Source organism: Cibotium barometz, chromosome 29 (assembly GCF_041138505.1).
Source record: "Cibotium barometz isolate CiBa-2024 chromosome 29, ASM4113850v1, whole genome shotgun sequence".
Taxonomy (NCBI): domain Eukaryota; kingdom Viridiplantae; phylum Streptophyta; class Polypodiopsida; order Cyatheales; family Cibotiaceae; genus Cibotium; species Cibotium barometz.
Window position 1 is genome coordinate 49,152,903 of NC_141074.1, and position 19,199 is coordinate 49,172,101.

General features: G+C 43.7%; 1 protein-coding gene across 6 annotated transcripts in view; it reads right to left on the bottom strand.

The window, feature by feature from the left end:
* Nucleotides 1-18,527, bottom strand: part of LOC147622297 (uncharacterized) — a 99,695-nt gene extending 81,168 nt beyond the window's left edge. Inside the window, exons 1-3 of one of the 6 annotated variants that reach the window (XM_086823398.1) lie at nucleotides 18,272-18,523; nucleotides 2,714-2,889; nucleotides 2,400-2,609 (exon numbers count right to left, since the gene is read on the bottom strand). The gene's annotated coding sequence lies outside the window, so the exon portion shown is untranslated. Of the gene's footprint in view, nucleotides 1-2,399; nucleotides 2,890-18,271 lie in introns of all 6 variants that reach the window. The other 5 variants (XM_086823401.1, XM_086823402.1, XM_086823403.1 and 2 more) reach the window with 5 other exon arrangements.
* Nucleotides 18,528-19,199: the final 672 nt, after the last annotated feature.

A 19,199-nucleotide genomic window follows, 5' to 3' on the forward strand; every position in this document is an offset into this window, starting at 1 on the left:
GAGCTTTTGGATTTGATATTTGACACATCAGGTGACATGTATCCGACAAATCTCATCAAGTAATGATTTTCTTGTTGCTACCATGAATGATGTGATTATTTGGGACTCTTTTGGACCACCAACTTGGTTGAGATGCTGTGTATACGGTTTATCTTCACTGTGGGCATGCGTTCTTTAAGCCATGTGAGGCTGTAAAAATAGCATGGATAGCATATATGCTTGTAAGATGATCACCAAGAGGAGAGTGGATATGTATGGAGTTGCCATACATGTCATAAGGATACTCCACAAGTTTGGAAGACAAACTTACCATTTTGATTGCCAGAGAAAGCAAGCTTTTGGAAAGCTGAGTTGGATATGTATCTTGGACAGGCAATGAGACAGCAAAGACATCTTTGTATCATATCAATATCCTGAAAACACAGTTCATCTCTCTCTTCTCTCTCTGTCTAATCATTGCTTTTGCATTAGTGTTCCTAATCAGTAGGCTTAGGGCTGGATCTAGTAAGTCAAGGCTTTTACATGTCACATTCGTATCAGAGCACCAATCCAAGCTAAGCACTACAAGTCCCAGGAAGGTGCACATATTCATAGTAAGAAATGCAACCAAGGTAGCAGTCATGGGGCTAGTTGGCAGCAGGCAAAACCACAAGAAAGCAGCCATGTAAGTTGTATGCTCAAAGGGGCATACCAAAGGCTCTCAGGAATGCTTCCAAGGGTGGAGCAAAGCCAGGATCATCCTGGGCAAGAAGACCATTGCTGTGTTAAGGGACATGGATTTTAGGCAAGGGGACAAAGTGGAATACAGGCATAGTTTTGAACATCAGATGTGAAGTGGAATCTGAGGAATGGCAAGGTTTTTAGTCAAGGTTGTTAGGAAGGAAGGATGACAAGCGTTGGAGTCCGTGTGCACACAAAGGATGATGACAGTCATCCAATCTAAGGTCAAAGGATGGAACCCGTCATCAAGTTTAGAAGGAGGGGATGTCACGTGCACACGTGGACATGGCTAACTCATGGCTAGTCCCTGATTTGGCAGCAAGTTTAGGGTAACTAATAGGCTTTGATAGGCAAAGAAGAAGCCCACAAGGTCAAAGGACTGGTCGGACACATCATATAACACCATACAGAGGAAGTCAAGGGAAGTCGGCAGCATTAAGGGAAGATTTGGCTTGTCCTCTCATGGTCGACAGCACTCGGGTAGGTGTAAGTGTGAGAAAACATGGTGTAGCTAGAGAGAGAGAGAGAGAGAGAGAGAGAGAGAGAGAGAGACTCAATGTATCAAAACACAGACACAATAATCACTAGAAGGAGTGAATGTACACTGATAATGAGAGTGGAGTACACGGGCTGACTATATAGGAGTGGAGAGAGTATAGATGTGGTGTATAGAGTGCCACATAGACATACATATCCACCACAAGTGGTGAGATAAGGTAAGTGAGTTAGCGGGGGTAAATGGCACACATATGAAGCTCCAAAATACCCAATAAAAAACCCTTCGGAGCGAAGATGGAGATGCATCCAGACTGTACTATGTCATCTACTAGTCATGTCCGCTATGCCAACTCAGAGGCTTAAGTTTGAGCATGCCTCAGAGGTTGTACTCTCATGGCTTCCGTACAAGTGTGGACAAAGGCTCTAGGTCTAAGCGTGGATGCACACTGACTCAGAGGGCTAGGTGACCAAAGTGCCTACATCCTAGAACCATTCCAAGCTTGATTCATAGGAGCATGACCCTTAGCAGTTTCACAACCCCCCTGGCTCCTATCATGGGTTTAAAGGATTTTACCCAGCTTCAGTTATTTAGGTGAACACAAATACTGGATACGATGATAAAAACACACAGAAAAACATAGACAGTCAATTTTCGGAGTACTACTCCGGATTATTACAGCACACATAAAAATAGGGTAAACATTTATGGAGATTTTTCAGAAGCCGAAAAAAATAGGTAGGTGTTCTGGAGAATGTCTAAGTGGCACTCGAAGGTGTCGTAGATGAATCCAAGTGAACTCGAAGTAGTAGCATCGAAGCTGTCCGATCCTGAGAAGATCGACGGACAATCTCAACATGCCCCAAAATCTACGAGATGATGAGGCACTGTCTTCTGCATGAAGGGATCTATGCCGAGTAGAGAACATCTCCCGAAAACTGAAGATGCTGCATTGTTAGAGATCCGAAGATATGACCGCGTGAACGGCCAGTAACTCCAAAAAAATGCCTCCCTAAAACACAAAAAAAGAACCTGCTGCTGCTGCCTCTTTGAGAGCAAGAGCTTAGAAGAAGCTTTTTAAAAGGAACTCTGAGAGCGGTGCAGGGCCTAAAAGAGCCTTTTAAAAGTTCTAAAATTGGCTGGGCAAGTGAGAAAAAGCAAGATAAGGGTAAGGGTTGCAGACCTTATCGAGAAGGAAGAAAAAAATGAGGCGTTTTCTCTTTGCTCCACAAAAAAAATGGGGCGTTCTTCTTCTTCTTGCGACCTACTGCTGCGCGAGCTCCTTTTAGTGATGGCCACCTTGTTTGTGATGCTTGCGCGGTTCAATTCTGCACACACTCTTCTTTACTCTGCTCGCGCAGACTGCTACCAATGCTTGTTCTTTCACCCAATACTCCTTCAGCCCTGTACAGTGTCAAATCTGCATTGACAGCTGCCCACTTTCTGCACTTTGTATTGCTCTCTTCCACGTGTGGCTCTCCTTTGCAATTCGTGCACAGACCCTGTGGGTTGCCGTCTATTCTTCTTGTTGATGGCTTTGCTCTGCCCTGCGTGCAACGACCTTTTTCTTCTAGAGCTTCAAATATGCATTTCTTGAATTCTCTGCTTTCTCTCTTGGTTGTTGCTCCTATGTAGAGCCGAGCGTTGAAGAACAGCTGAAGCCCCTATTCCACCTATCCTCAAAAAATGCCCAGAATACAATTGTTGTTGCAGCAGTGATTCAAGAGATAAACATAAAAATAAACTCATAAAATGAATCTAACTGAATATATTTTTAATGCTTATTGAAGAACACGTCTTAGGCGTCCATGAGGGAAAAAACTGCTCTCCATGGAGAGAGAGAAAACATGGGAGGTCCTAGGGAAAAGACTAATGTGATACCATGAGAGAGAGAGAGAGAGAGAGAGTCAATGTATCAAAACACAGACATAATAATCACTAGGAGGAGTCTTAGGCACCCATGGGAGGTCCTAGGGAAAAGATTGCTCTGATACCATGTGAGAAAACATGGTGGAGAGAGAGAGAGAGAGAGAGAAATGCTAACATGCTGAATGATGCTAACATACTTCAGGCAGTACAATCTTTATGCACGGGAATCAGATGATATGCACTACATCAGATCTTGGTACATACTAGGAAGCCATAACAAAAGCTTGTTTGTAGGAGCTCATTATCCAAGAGGTGAAGACCAGGTTGCCCAAGTTTGGGCCCAGGAGCAAGAGGTGGTACCTTAAGGAGAAGCATCTAGTGTATACTTTTGTGGCATTTATAGAAAATCCACTAGGCACTAGACCTTTGGTGAAGGTTTGGGCTGGTAAATGTGTTTTGGAAAAGCTTCCACCTAAAGGATTCGCAAACTGAGTGTATGATGATAGCTTGTATTCAACTTGGCTATCATGTTTCTTGGAGCCAATCCTCTTTTGTATGGGAGGATGAAAGATGCATGCGTGAAAGCCTTGTTGTACTGATCCACAACCCTAATCCTTGTTGTACTGATCCACAGCCCTAAGCCTGATTAAGAACAAGTGGTTGACTTAAACATGATTAAGACAGAGGAAAGAGAAGAAGAGAGAGATAGGTGTCAGGGTTTTCTGTATTTCATATGGTACACAAAGATTGCTTTAATGCTTGTACATGACTACTGAATATATGTGCATGATTAGGCCAGAGGGGTAACCTCTAGCCCCTTCTACATGACTTCTATGCTTTTAGACTGATGATTGACTTGAATGAACTGAATGAATGACTTGCTGAATGACTTCATGCTTTTATATGTGGAAGGGAGCTGGTCGGCCAACTACTATTGATGCTGTCGGCCAAGTTTGGACAAGAAATTCATGAAATATAATTAATAAATATTGTGCTTTGCCTTAAATGCTACCCACATTCTGCTGGCCATTTGCTAGGTTCTGGCCGCCTACTACTTGGTCTTCTGTTGGCTGCCTACAACCCGGAGGCTACTTATGGCTGCCGCGTGATAGGGTCCGATGCCCCTACCCATGGTGATGATCATGATTATGATGATGATGAGGTTGTGCTACTGATAATGATGCTGATGCTAATGATGATGATGATGATGTTGATGATGTGAAGCTACTGATGGTGACCTATGTGCTGGCTTAACTAATGATTAATCATGGGGATTAATGATGTTCATGCCAAAGATTAGCCATGGCACATGCATGCACATGACATTCCCTCCTGCTAAACTTGATAAAAGGGTGGACAAACTCCGTCATCCTTCCTCCCTAGACTACCGTCTTTGACTTTGACCTGCTACTTTAATTGACTTCAACTTTGACTGATATTTCTTTCTGAACACTTTCCACTTCTGATCTCCACTTTCAAGTCTTGCAGAAGAACTGAGCATCTGTTCCACTGTTGTCCCCATGCCTGCTTTTCCCTTACCCTTAAGACAACCGTGGGTCACTTGCCAGAACTGATCATGCATGTTGCTAGGCCTTTGGAACTAATCTAAGAGCTTAATGATGTATTGGTTCTACGTACATACCCTCAGGGAATGTTTCCTCTATCTTCGCCTATTTTGCAAACCACTCCATCTGCTACCCTGTTACATTCTTCTGCTAGAACTCCGCACCTTCCTTGGGACTATGCTTAGTGGGTTGAGCCTGAATGCTCTGATACCAATGATACTGTCACCATTTGGCCACCCGAATGGTTCACTCTTGCTTTCACACTATGTACATATTGGATTAGTGTCCATGGCTTATGGAATATGCCTATGCAGGTGATTGACACGTGTCATGCTGTATAGTTGGATATGATATTCCGCTGGGACTTGATGTTATCATGCCCGGAATATCTGGAGGACTTGGCTTTCCGCTGGGACTTGTGCCTTTGTGTACATGCCCGGAAACGCCTGGAGGATTGGCTTTCCACTGGGTCTGGTATTGCGTATACTTGCCTGGAAACGCCTGGTCTTATATGGTTTCATGAACGGAAATTGCTCATGCCAATGCTGCATTGCATAGCATCTTTATGTGCTTGCCTGCAAATGAAATTGCATGCTGTTTTCATGCCTGCATGACCTATGTGTAGTTCCGGGTAAGGGGACGCCCGCCCGTGAACCGTGCGTGTGAAACTGTCTGCTGACATGGTTGTGTGGCATATGAACAGGTGGTAAGTATTTCCCGATCTAGGCTCAAATAGCCCTTAGGACTTAGCCAATATTTATAAGTGAGTGCGTTCCCATTTCATTAAAGTTTGGGCGCCCAAAAGTCACTTATAAATTATGACCTCTTCCAAGTTCACACTCACTGAAGTCCCGAGGCGGACAAGACTCAATGTCCAGGACCTGATCCTCCCCTTTTACTCATAAATGGGCATCTCCCCATGTCCCTTCACCTGATTGGACCCCAATTCACTTACTTATTAAGAGAAATTCGTGTTTTCTCTTCATGAGGATTTTTGGAGGCTGAAAACTCTGTTTTTCCACCATTTCTCTCCATTTCCAAGCTCTCCATAGCCATACCCAACTTGCTAGGGTGTTTTCAAAGCTTCCAAGAGTGTTTCCAAGTGCTAATCACTCTCCTCCTCACTCCCAATGACTGAAATTCAGCAAAACAGCTCTCATTTTTGCTGTAATTTCTGGTCTTTTTGCTGAAAACCCTAATTTCAGCCTTCCTTTCTCAAGTTGAACCATAGGGGAAGCTTTCCGAGGGTTCCCTTCATCCTCTTGAAGACTTTTGTCGCGAAGGATTGCGGCAAATCGAAGATATCCACACTTCTAAAGCTTCCAACGCGAAGGCTTCCGCTTGCAACAACTTCTATGAAGACTGGTAAGCTAATTGGACAATGTGTTGTCATTACTTACTCAGTAGAAGGGCAGGACTCCTTGTTTAGCCGCCCTGTGTAGTATTTCTCTTGTCCTATGTGCTCTTGAAGATGTTGCTACCTTGCTTGGTAGAACATAGAGCCAATGGTAGAGAATATGGGCACTGAAGTCGGGCCGGGCATCAAGGCAGCTCCTTGGTGATCTACATCGACATACCATTGTTTTCTAAATGCTGAATTTCATATGCATTGGCATGGAGGATTTGGCAATGGATGCCCGTGAAGCTATGTATTGAATTTCTCCAATAGTAATACAATTTACTCAAGGGAGGGGTCGGCCGTTCCGGCTCATTGTGTGTCTCTTGTCAATTCAGCAATTTACTTCTTGTATTTGAGCAAGTGTTCTTCAAATCTTAGTGTATTTAAGTGTATTGATTAGCATTGTGTTCAACCAAGTTACATTGGTATCAGAGCATACGGTTCTCTTTCACTTCTATCGTGAGAGACGATCACCGTGAACACTAGCTATCTCTACACTTAGAACATTATGGACAGCCATACAATGAATGTTGGAGATGCTAATACAAGAGGCAGGGACAATGAAATGCATGCCTCCAATGCTTTACAGGATGAGCAAACTCATGTGGTGCACAATAGGGAACATGAATATGTGGGACAGCTGTCCCGTGGCAAAGAGAAGATGCAAGAAGAAGAGTCCATAGTCTTGAGGGCTGAACTTACTCGTATGCAGGTTCTTCTCCATGCACAACAAGAAGAATTGAATCTCTATCGCCGCGAGGATCCATTGGTACATGACCGTTTGAAGGCCAAGAAAGCTGAATCTTATATGAATCATGCAATGGCAATGATTGCTCAAGAGTTGCACATGCAACCATAGTTGTCACGGTACGAAAATACGATATCGTACGGTACGATACCGTACGGGAATATTCGGTACGATATGAAATTTTGGGATACGGTACGATAAAATACGGTTTTTATTTTTTACACTTACAAGCTATGGAGCTTCAAGCTTGAATGTGAGGGAAGGTTAGGAGGGGAGGAGTCTACAGTGCTTCAGAAACCAGTACATGGATATGTGTCTCTCCCGGTTGGATCTCCCGATTGTCTCCAAAAAAGAACCTGGATGGGTAATGCAATACCAAAGGTCTCCCAGTGTAGCGTTTATGACTAAGGGACCGTCCTTGCACAAATACGAGGAGTGCATCTAGGGTGATAAGTTTAGGGACTCCTCTCTAGATCAAAATGGCCATGTCCAAATGTTCTCCCTTGTGCATAACTTGAGAATCTAATTGTCTAGCCTACCTATACCAGGGATTCCCAAGTGATGTAGCAAGATTCTCTCATCCTACCAATCAAGTGTACACTACCAGTCTACCTCGCCAGATTTTTTAGGTCTCTCCACAACCCCATATGGAATACTGAGTGGACACGAAAGTTGCGAAGTATTGCGAGCATTTGGGATCTTCGTAAAGCAGGGTTTCTATTTTTTTTTAGCATTTGGAAATTTTTTTTCAAGGAAAAAAAATTTGGGGGGGGGGGGGAACCTAACTCGTACCGTACGATATCGTACGAATTCGTACGGTATCGTACCGTACGACTCGTACGTACAAACAGGTTCGTACGCGTACGAGAAACAACTATGCATGCAACCGAGGGATGCAGCACGTGCATACTTGGCTCGTACCGAGGATGCCTATGTGGAAAAGGCAACCATCCCACATGTCTTGGAATCCTCACAAGTACCCGAACAAGAACTTATGTCTAAGAGGATGAACCTCCATGCGATGGGAGAGGAACAATCAGTGACTTCACGCCATGCAGGAATACCTCATGTAGCCCGTGAAGGATACAATGTTTATGGCAGTGGTCAAAATGCATGTCAAATGCCATTGCCGGCTGAAAATGTACATGCACAACACATGCAACATGGGCTGCAATTTTCTGTTGGTGCAGGTATTCCACGTATCTCTCATGCCACTCATGCCTTCGAGTGTGCTCGTGAGGGAGAAGTTATGGCTGAAAATGTATCAATGCATGTTGAGGGGCCAGCCATGCCTCATGCTTATAGGGCACATGTATCTATGCCTTATGCATCACCTTTTGGTCCAAAAATGATGCCAATCACAGGAGCTGTCCCAATGGACAAACATGGGGGAAAACATGATGAGATGCACACACATGCATCAAAGTCTCGTGACTTCAAAGCCGGAGACAAATCTGTGAAGTACACATATCATGGAGAATATGATGCATCAAAAGCACTTGCTTTTATTGCCCAGTTTGATATTGCTTTCAGTGATGAGGATTTCACTCAGAAATCCATGATCCGGCATGTAAGCATGTTCATGAAAGGCACTGCTGCCCATTGGTGGCTCACGGAGAAGCTCTCACCGAATCCTGTTAGATCATGGGAAGAGTTCAAGGAGAGGTTCTATGCTCAATTCTTGCCTCCCAATGCATTGAATGAGATAACAATGAAGTGGGATTGGGTAAAGCAAAATGAGGGGGAATCGGTAAATGCATATGTACAAAAGTTTTGGAAAGTGCTCTTGGAGGTGTCTCCATTCATGCATGTCACCGAGGCGGAAAGGAAGATAAGGTTTCAATCGGGATTGCAACCCGTGTACAAAGCGGGATTACAAATGTATCCTGGTCATACCTTACACCAATTAATCGCAGCCGCCATCGCCACCGAGCAATTGGAACTCAAATTGAGTCGATCCAATAAGGCTAAACCCTCATTTCAAGGCAAAGAGAGGGCTGTCCAAAACCTGCAAAATGATGGACAGCCACCAAAAAGGGACCAAAACCAAGCCAAATCAGGTCCAAAAGCTGAAAATAAGTTTGCTAACAAGCGCCCTTATAAGCCGGCAAACTTTGGTCTTAGTGCTGAGAAGAAGGAGCAATATATGCGTGAAGGCAAATGCTTTACTTGTGGCAGCACTGAGCACATGGCAAGAGTATGCCCAAATAAGAAGAACAAAACTGAAAATGCTAATGTACAAAAGCCTAATGTGCATATGGTTCCGGATGTGCAGGGCAACACTTCACATGATAGCAAAGATAGGGTTGTATGCAAAGCTTGGGGACAGCTCAAAGATCAACCCGCTTTGTTCATGTTTGATGATTGTGCATCGGAGAATTTCATATCCACTCAGATGGCAGCTGCTTTGGGTATTGAAGTGGAGGACATGGGTCCTCAAATTGAAGCAGGGGCTGCCTTTGTTGGTAGAGAAGTGCAGGTCATGCCTATTTTTGGCAAGTTGCGCATACACATTCAAGGCTATGTGGATCATGAGGATTTTCTTGTGGCGCCTTTGAATGGCTGTGATGTATTACTTGGAAAGCCTTGGCATACACGTATTGATCCGTGCAAGGCTTACAAGACTAACAGGATCACCTTCATGCATAAAGGTCGAGAACATGTAATTGATGCTGGTGAAGAGGGTGATACCATTCCCCTTGTATCTCATGTACAAATTAAGAAAGTAATGAAAAAGAGTGTTTTTGCGTACTTGATTTTTGTACGAGATCATGTTGAGAAAAATAATGTACATGTAAACACTCTTAGTAATGATAGGCTGAAATTTTTGCAAGAGCACAATGATTGTTTTGCTGATGAGTTACCACCCGTACGACCGGAAGATCATCGCATTGATCTTGTGCCGGGTAGCTCACCACCTAATAGACTAGCCTATCGTGTAAGTGCATCCCAAAAAGAGGAGATCATGAAGCAAGTGAATGAGCTTCTTGAGAAGGGTTTGGTTCAACCAAGCTCTTCCCCATATTGTTCACCCGTCCTCTTGGTTCAAAAGAAGGATGGATCCTTTCGTATGTGTGTGGATTATAGAGCTTTGAATAAGCTTACCATCAAGAATAGGTTTCCGATTCCACGCATAGACGACATCCTTGACAAGTTGGATGGATTGGCATGCTTTAGCCGAATTGATCTCAAGAGTGGATATCATCAAGTGCGTGTAGTGCCTGAGGATGTACACAAAACTGCTTTCAAGACAGCATTTGGGCTTTATGAGTATCTTGTTATGCCTTTTGGTCTTACAAATGCCCCGGCTACATTCAATAGAATGATGGATCGCATATTCCGTGGGTACAGGAAATTTACAGGTGTCTTCTTTGATGACATCCTAGTCTTCTCGAAGACCGAAGAAGAGCATAAAGCTCATTTGGCTATTGTTTTTGAAGAGCTCCATAAGCATAAACTCTTCATAAATGCAAAGAAGAGTGAGTTCTTCTTGTCAGAGATACATTATCTTGGGCATATTGTGTCCAAAGATGGAGTGCGAATGGATCCTGCAAAGATTGATGCAATTCGGAATTGGCCCGAATTGAGTTCGGTGCATGAGATCCGCAGTTTTCTTGGATTATGCTCTTACTACCGCAGGTTCATTCGGCACTTTGCATGGATTGCTTCTCCTTTGCATGATTTGACAAAGAAGAAGGCCGTGTTCAAATGGACTAATGTAGAGAGAGATGCATTCCTCAAATTGAAAGATGCAACTACTCATGGTCCAGTGTTGATCGTTCCGGATTTGCAAAAGCCTTTTTGTGTGGAATGTGATGCATCTCGAAATTGCATAGGGGCTGTCCTTAATCAAGAGGGACATGCCGTGGCTTATGAGAGTCGTAGATTGCATGATGCAGAGCTATCTCTTGGCATTTATGAGAAAGAGCTCTTGGCTGTAATTCATGCACTTACTATATGGAAACATTACCTTCTTGGGGGGGCTGATTTCACTGTGAAGACAGATCACCAGAGTTTGAGGTATTTTCTTACTCAAACTAAGTTGTCAGAGAAGCATATGAGGATGGCCAATTTCCGCTCTATGTTTCATTTTCCGATCTTGCACACCCCAGGAAAGAAGAATGTAGTGGCCAATGCATTGTCACGAAAGCCGTATGTAGCAGCTATCTCGGTTGCCTCTCATGGAGACTTGTCTACCATACGTAATTTGTATCATACGGATGCTGATTTTGCCACTATTTGGGCTGATTTGATGGCTGGTCATGCACATGCCTCATATGTGATCAAAGAGGGTTATCTCATGAAAGATAATTGCCTATGAGTGGTGTCTGACATGAGACAAAAGGTTTTGGATGAGTGCCATGCTCCTCCATATGCTGGTCATAGAGGCATAATGCCTACTACGCACATGATTGAGCGGTATTTCTTTTGGCCAGGTATGCGGAAGGACATAGAGGCACCTGTACGTGCATGTATCACCTGTCAAAAGGTCAAATTTGATAGGCAAAAGGCACCAGGTTTGCTTCAGCCATTGCCTATTCCCACGCAGCCATGGGAAAGTATTACAATGGATTTCATTATGGACTTGCCACGTACCCAACAGGGTAATGATGCAATTTGGACAATTGTGGACAGGTTTAGCAAGCAAGCTCATTTCTTCCCGGTCAAATAGACCATCAAAGCTAAGCATATGGTTAAAATATATCTTGCACAAGTGTTCAAACATCATGGAATGCCGAAGTCCATTGTGGGGGATAGAGATCCCAGGACTACAAGTCTCTTTTGGCGGGCCTTATTTGATAATATGGGCACCAAATTGGACTTCTCATCAGCTTTTCACCCTCAAACGGATGGGCAAAGTGAGGCTGCAAATTCAGCCGTGTTGGATCTCTTGAAATGTTATGTGGCGGATCAAAAGTCTTCTTGGGAGAAGTACTTACCGCTTGTGGAATTTGCATATAACAACACGGTGCATGCATCTACGGGAAAGGCCCCGTTTGAGATTGTTTATGGTAAGGTGGTTTTGCCACCCATCCTTCGCACAAAGAATGAGATATTTGCAGCTGATGAGTATGTAAGAGACTTGGATATTGCTTTTGCTCAGGTGCGGACAGCCATTGCAAGGTCACAAGACAAGCATAAAAAGGCTGCCGACAAGCATAGAAGGCAATTGGATGTTAAAGAGAATGATTGGGTATTGCTGAAATTTGAGAAAGCAGGACTTGCAAAGAGGCCTGGCAAAGAGGGTGCATATCCTAAGCTTGCAACCAGGTACTATGGACCTTTTCGAGTGATCGAGAAGATCAATGAAGTGGCTTTCAGATTGGCATTACCTAGTCATTGGCACATACACAATGCTTTTCATGTGAGTCTTCTTCGCAAGTATGTAGGGCCGGAGCCCAGTGAAACGGTCATTGAGGATCCGCCAGAAGTGGATGAGCTTGAGGAGATCTTGCAGCCAGAGCAGATTGTGTATCACAAGGAACGCAAGCTTGCTCTGCAGGCAAAGTTGTGAGGCGTTACCTTGTGAAGTTTAAGAACTATCTTCCCATTGATGCTAAATGGGTAGATGAAGAGTTCTTCAAAGATTGCCTGCATGTGCTTCAGACATATTTGGATGCATTTCAGTTGCGGACAACTGTTTAGAAGCGGGGGGGAATGTCACCATTTGGCCACCCGAATGGTTCACTCTTGCTTTCACACTATGTACATATTGGATTAGTGTCCATGGCTTATGGAATATGCCTATGCAGGTGATTGGCACGTGTCATGCTGTATAGTTGGATATGATATTCCGCTGGGACTTGATGTTATCATGCCCGGAATATCTGGAGGACTTGGCTTTCCGCTGGGACTTGTGCCTTTGTGTACATGCCCGGAAACGCCTGGAGGATTGGCTTTCCACTGGGTCTGGTATTGCGTATACTTGCCTGGAAACGCCTGGTCTTATATGGTTTCATGAACGGAAATTGCTCATGCCAATGCTGCATTGCATAGCATCTTTATGTGCTTGCCTGCAAATGAAATTGCATGCTGTTTTCATGCCTGCATGACCTATGTGTAGTTCCGGGTAAGGGGACGCCCGCCCGTGAACCGTGCGTGTGAAACTGTCTGCTGACATGGTTGTGTGGCATATGAACAGGTGGTAAGTATTTCCCGATCTAGGCTCAAATAGCCCTTAGGACTTAGCCAATATTTATAAGTGAGTGCGTTCCCATTTCATTAAAGTTTGGGCGCCCAAAAGTCACTTATAAATTATGACCTCTTCCAAGTTCACACTCACTGAAGTCCCGAGGCGGACAAGACTCAATGTCCAGGACCTGATCCTCCCCTTTTACTCATAAATGGGCATCTCCCCATGTCCCTTCACCTGATTGGACCCCAATTCACTTACTTATTAAGAGAAATTCGTGTTTTCTCTTCATGAGGATTTTTGGAGACTGAAAACTCTGTTTTTCCACCATTTCTCTCCATTTCCAAGCTCTCCATAGCCATACCCAACTTGCTAGGGTGTTTTCAAAGCTTCCAAGAGTGTTTCCAAGTGCTAATCACTCTCCTCCTCACTCCCAATGACTGAAATTCAGCAAAACAGCTCTCATTTTTGCTGTAATTTCTGGTCTTTTTGCTGAAAACCCTAATTTCAGCCTTCCTTTCTCAAGTTGAACCATAGGGGAAGCTTTCCGAGGGTTCCCTTCATCCTCTTGAAGACTTTTGTCGCGAAGGATTGCGGCAAATCGAAGATATCCACACTTCTAAAGCTTCCAACGCGAAGGCTTCCGCTTGCAACAACTTCTATGAAGACTGGTAAGCTAATTGGACAATGTGTTGTCATTACTTACTCAGTAGAAGGGCAGGACTCCTTGTTTAGCCGCCCTGTGTAGTATTTCTCTTGTCCTATGTGCTCTTGAAGATGTTGCTACCTTGCTTGGTAGAACATAGAGCCAATGGTAGAGAATATGGGCACTGAAGTCGGGCCGGGCATCAAGGCAGCTCCTTGGTGATCTACATCGACATACCATTGTTTTCTAAATGCTGAATTTCATATGCATTGGCATGGAGGATTTGGCAATGGATGCCCGTGAAGCTATGTATTGAATTTCTCCAATAGTAATACAATTTACTCAAGGGAGGGGTCGGCCGTTCCGGCTCATTGTGTGTCTCTTGTCAATTCAGCAATTTACTTCTTGTATTTGAGCAAGTGTTCTTCAAATCTTAGTGTATTTAAGTGTATTGATTAGCATTGTGTTCAACCAAGTTACAGATACCAATGTTGCATGCACAGAAGCCTTGTTGTATTGATCCACATCCCTAAGCTTGATTAAGAACAAGATGTTAACTTAGACAACGGAGAGAGAAGAAGAGAGAGATAGGTGCCATGATTATATGTATTTCATAAGGTACATAAAGGTTGCTTTAATGCTTTTACATGACTACTAAATGTATGTGCATGATTAGGCCCTTGGTTAGTCCCAGAGGGGTGACCTCTAGCCCCTTCTACATGACTTCTATGCTTCTAGACCGATGATTGACTTGAATGAATGAATTGCGAAATGACTTCATGCTTTTATATGTGAAAGGGAGCCGGTCGGCCAAGGAATTGATGTTGTCAACTAGGTTTGGACAAGAAATTCATGAAATATGTCAGATAAATATTGTGCTTTGCCTAAAATGTTGCCCACATTATGCTGGCCATTTGCTACGATCTGGCCACCTATTGTTTGGTCTTTTGCTAGCTGCCGACTCTACAGCCTGGGGGCTACTTAGGTTGTCGATAGGGTCCCATGCGCCTACCCATGGTGATGATCATGATTTTATGATGATGATGTACTACTGATGATGAGATTATGCTACTAATAATGATGTTGGTGATGCTAATGATGATGATGATGATGATGATGATGATGATATGAAGCTACTGCTGATGGTGACCAAAAACTGATCGAGTAATCAAGGATTAATGATGTTCATGTCAAAGATTAGCTTTGGCACAGGTGTGCACGTGACATAAATAGCAAGGCTTAGTTTAGTCATCCAATCCCTAGTTGGGGCAGGTCAACAATCAGTCCATCAATCCATTTTGGAAGGTCAAAGGCCACATAAGTTTTACAGCCAAAGACATCTTTTTGTATCATATCAATATCCTGAAACACAGTTCATCTCTCTATTCTCTCTATGTCTAAGTCAAGGCTTCCACATGGCACATTGGTATCAGAGCATCAGGCTCATGCAAACTAAACACTAGAAGTCCCAGGAAGGTGGTGCAGGGATCCACAGTAAGAAATGCAGCCAAGGTAGCAGTTGTGGGGCTGGTCGGCAGCAGCAAGCAAAACCACAAGAAAGTAGCCGTTAAGGTTTCATGCTCAATGGGCCATACTAGAGGCTCTCATGAACACTTCCAAGGGTGAAGCAAAGGCAAGATCATCCTTAAAAAGAAGACCATCGCTATATTAAGGGATGGGGACTGTAGGAGGCAAGGGGACAAAGTGGAAGAGAGGCATAGTTTTCAACATCAAGACATGGAGTGGAATATGTGGGATGGCAAAGTTTCTAGTCAAGGTTGCCAGGAAGGAAGGATGACAAGTTTTGGAGTCCATGTGCAAGACAAGTTTTCGAAGTCGTGTGCAGACAAGGGATGATGACAATCATCCAATGAAAGGTCAAAAGATGGAATCGCATCATGAAGTTTAGCACAAGGGGATGTCACATGCACACATGTGGACATGGCTAATCCCTGATTTGGCAACAAGTTTAGGGTAAGTAACAAGCTCTGAGACAAGCAAAGAAGAAGCCCACAAGATCAAAGGATTAGTCAGGTAGGTCATATGACACCATATAGGGGAAGTTGGCAGCATTAAATGAAGATTTGTCTTATCCTCTCCTGGTCGACAACACTTGGGTAGGTACAACAAGGCTTAGTTTAGTCATCGAGCGTCTGATCCTCAGTTGGGGCCACATAAGTTTTACAATCAAAGACATCTTTTAATTTCATATCAATATCCTGAAAACACATTTCATCTCTCTCTATCTAATCATTGCTTTTGCATTTGTGTTCCTAATCAATAGACTTAGGGCTGGATCTAGTAAGTCAAGACTTCTATATGCCACATTGGTATCAGAACATCAGGCTCATCGAAGCACTAGAAGTCCCAAGAAGGTGCACAGATCCATAGTAAGAAACACATCAAAGGTAGCAATCATGGGGCTAGTTCGACAGCACAGGCAAAACCGAAAGAAAGTAGTTGTGGAAGTTGCATGCTCAAAGGGGCATACCAAAGGCTCTTGGGTACAATTCCAAGGGTGGAGCAAAGGTAGGATCATCCTAAATAAGATGCCCATCTCTATGTTAAGGGACACAGATTGCAGGCAAGGGGACAAAAAGAAGAGGGGCACAGTTTTCAACATCAGACATGGAGTGGAATCTGAGGAATGGTAGGGTTCAGTCAAGGTTGGCACGAAGGAAGGATGACACGTGTTGGAGTGAGTGTGCAAACAAGGGATGATGACAATCATCCAATCATGATGGAATCCCGTCATCAAGTTTCGTAAGAGGGGATGTTACGTGCACACATATGGACATGCTAATCCTTGATTTGGATTTTTTTCTCTCATAAGGGCATGGAGATCCATCACAAAGAACTCCATCATTAGCATTTTCATTTACGTTGTATTTTTTTTCATCAAGGTTGCGTTTTGCAAATTCTGTACCGGATGGCTCTTGTGTGTGCAAAGATCGCTAAGACAAAGGGCGAGAAAGAGGGTGTGCCTCCAAGGGGGTGCTAGAGGTTGGCCAGTTTGAGGATGGAGGGGGGAAATAGGGTAGCATTTTATATCTATGTATATGTAGCTTCCTTGCCCAAGCCAATTGGCAACACCTTCCCCCAACTGGCACACCTCCCCTGCCCAAGCCAGTTGGCTACACCCACCCTTCCTCCATCGCGCAAGGATATAACCTTTGCCTTATACTTGACCACAAAGGTGTGTTTGTTTTTCTTCAAGTACATTTACAGAAGGTACACTGTGTAGAACATGGAGTTTCGGCAAATGTGAAAGAGCTCTTTAGTTTCTTGAGAGAAAACATGGTCCACCAACCTCAATCTCTACAAGAGCCTAGTGGCACCATATAGGATAGAGAGGAGTGAGGCGATGGAGTGAGGAGATTATCCAGTAGTTGGAGAACAACTTGGCAGCTTGTCGACAAGAGGTCCAAGCAAGAACAGTAGCACATATAGTGGTAAGTCCATCCATAGATGAAGCTCAACATGAGAGGGAGTGTTAGAGGATGCCAGAAAGCCTCCAAGAGAGGAAGTGGTATCAGTGATAGACTAAGAAGCAAATGAGCCCAAGGAGCAGACACTACTAGTCCAAGTGATCCAGATAGATGGAGGGCAAACCATCCCAGAGTCCATTCCAGTTTTCAAGGACAAAAAGGAGTCATCAAGTGAGTTTCAAACTTTTCTCTCCAGATCTATTGAGGGGGAGGATGAGATGAGAGCTGGTAGAATAATCATTGGAGACAACACATCCGATAGCCATGCTATTGGAGTTCGGACCGGTGTGTGGAGCAAAGAGCGGGATCACTAGATGATCTGTACTAGGTTAGAGTGGTGGAGCATCATTTGCACTTGTGCTCCAAGTTAAACAGGAGGGGATGTCATGTGCACACTCTCCCGAGTGTGACCTGGACATGCTTCTATCCATTGGCCAACTTAGAGGTTGAGTACATGGCCAGATTCATGTGTTCGTAAGGGCTATTGTGCCACATCATTGTCATATTGTCTAGGCACCCATTAAGCAGCCCAGTGTGGACATAGTTATTGGGTTATTGTGTGAACACACTATTTGGACATTATTATTAGGGTTGGTAGAGTTGGTAGCAAACTCACTAACATTAGACACTATAAATAGGAGTCGAGGCTTTAGCCATATTTATTCATTGATCATCATGGAGTTAATGAGAGCTCAGGAGCATTGGTACCACTAAGTATCTCTATTCAACAGTGTACATGTAACATATTTCATGTTAGTAATACATGGTAGATTAGGTCATCTCTCTCTACTGTGTATTAAGCGCATGAAGAAACAGTTTATTCATGGGTTCAAGTCTTTGATTAGGTTATTAGGTGCTAATCACAATCAATCACTTCATAAACACAATTCCACAAGCACCCATGTTACATTTGGCTTCTCCTTTGTTAGCCCACAACAGTCAGGTAGGTGTAGGGGTAGGTCATGATCCTATGAATAGCAAGGCTTAGTTTAGTCATTTGGCATTTGATCCCCAATTGGGGCACGTCAATAGTCAATTTTGGAAGGCCACATGCCACAAAAATTGGAGAGGGTGATGCGGGACTGGGAGACTTTGGTGCTGAGAAAGGCGTCCTCAGATGGACCTGCTTTTTCTTGCTTCTCTTCCCCGCCATAAAAATACACTGTCCCCCGCAGCAAATCAGAAAAGAAGAAGGATTGATACGCACCGTTATGGCCGCGCCCACAAAGCTTGATCCCGAACCTCGATGAGAAAAGCTGCTTGGGGCAAAAAGCAAAAAGCGATGCTCCGATTTCAGAAGGAATCAGAGCTGGGAGGAGAAAGGGAGGGGGGGGCTAAACTCTGTCCAATTATTGCTTTTGCATAAGTGTTCCTAATAAGTAGGCTTAGGGTTGGATCTAGTAAGTCAAGGCTTCTGCATGTCACACTTATGCAGAGCAAAGGAGTTTTGGAATGATACATTGAGATCCTTATGCAAAGGAGTTTTGGAATGATACATTGAGATCCTTATGCAAAGTGAAAGGGTCCAAACGTCAAAAGAATGGAGGTTATGTGAGCATCTTTTGACATGGGTCTTATCAGTTTGGGGGGATGTCACAAACCCCTAATTTGTCGGATCATTTGGCTTATGATTGTCTAAATTAATCATGCAAGCATGTGTCTATACTTTGGGCAAGACCCATGATGGATATCTAGAACATGGTGGGATTTTGAAAGGATCTCTAGCATGGCCCATAGAGATTACCTTCGGACTTTCCCGATGGAACTCTGGGATTTGTAAGCTCTGGCCATGTACATAACATGTACTCCATGGTAGGGTAAGATTTTACGCCCTGGCCATGTATCATAGAACATACTCTATAACAGGGTAAGGTTTATGAAGAAGTACAAGAAAGCAGATGGGTGATTCTCCAAGTTTACGTGTGCATAATGCATTCATATGCATGTTTGACACTTATTTTATTATATGACATTCCTTGGACAATACCTGGTATTTTATATGTGTGTCCCCATGGGACCAAGGACACCTGGGTACCCCTATGGGGACGCGTGTGTGCATACCTATTTTGTGTGAGTTCTGCAAGTGATAAACCCTTAACTCAATTTATAGCATTATGATTTATGTTCGCCGTAAT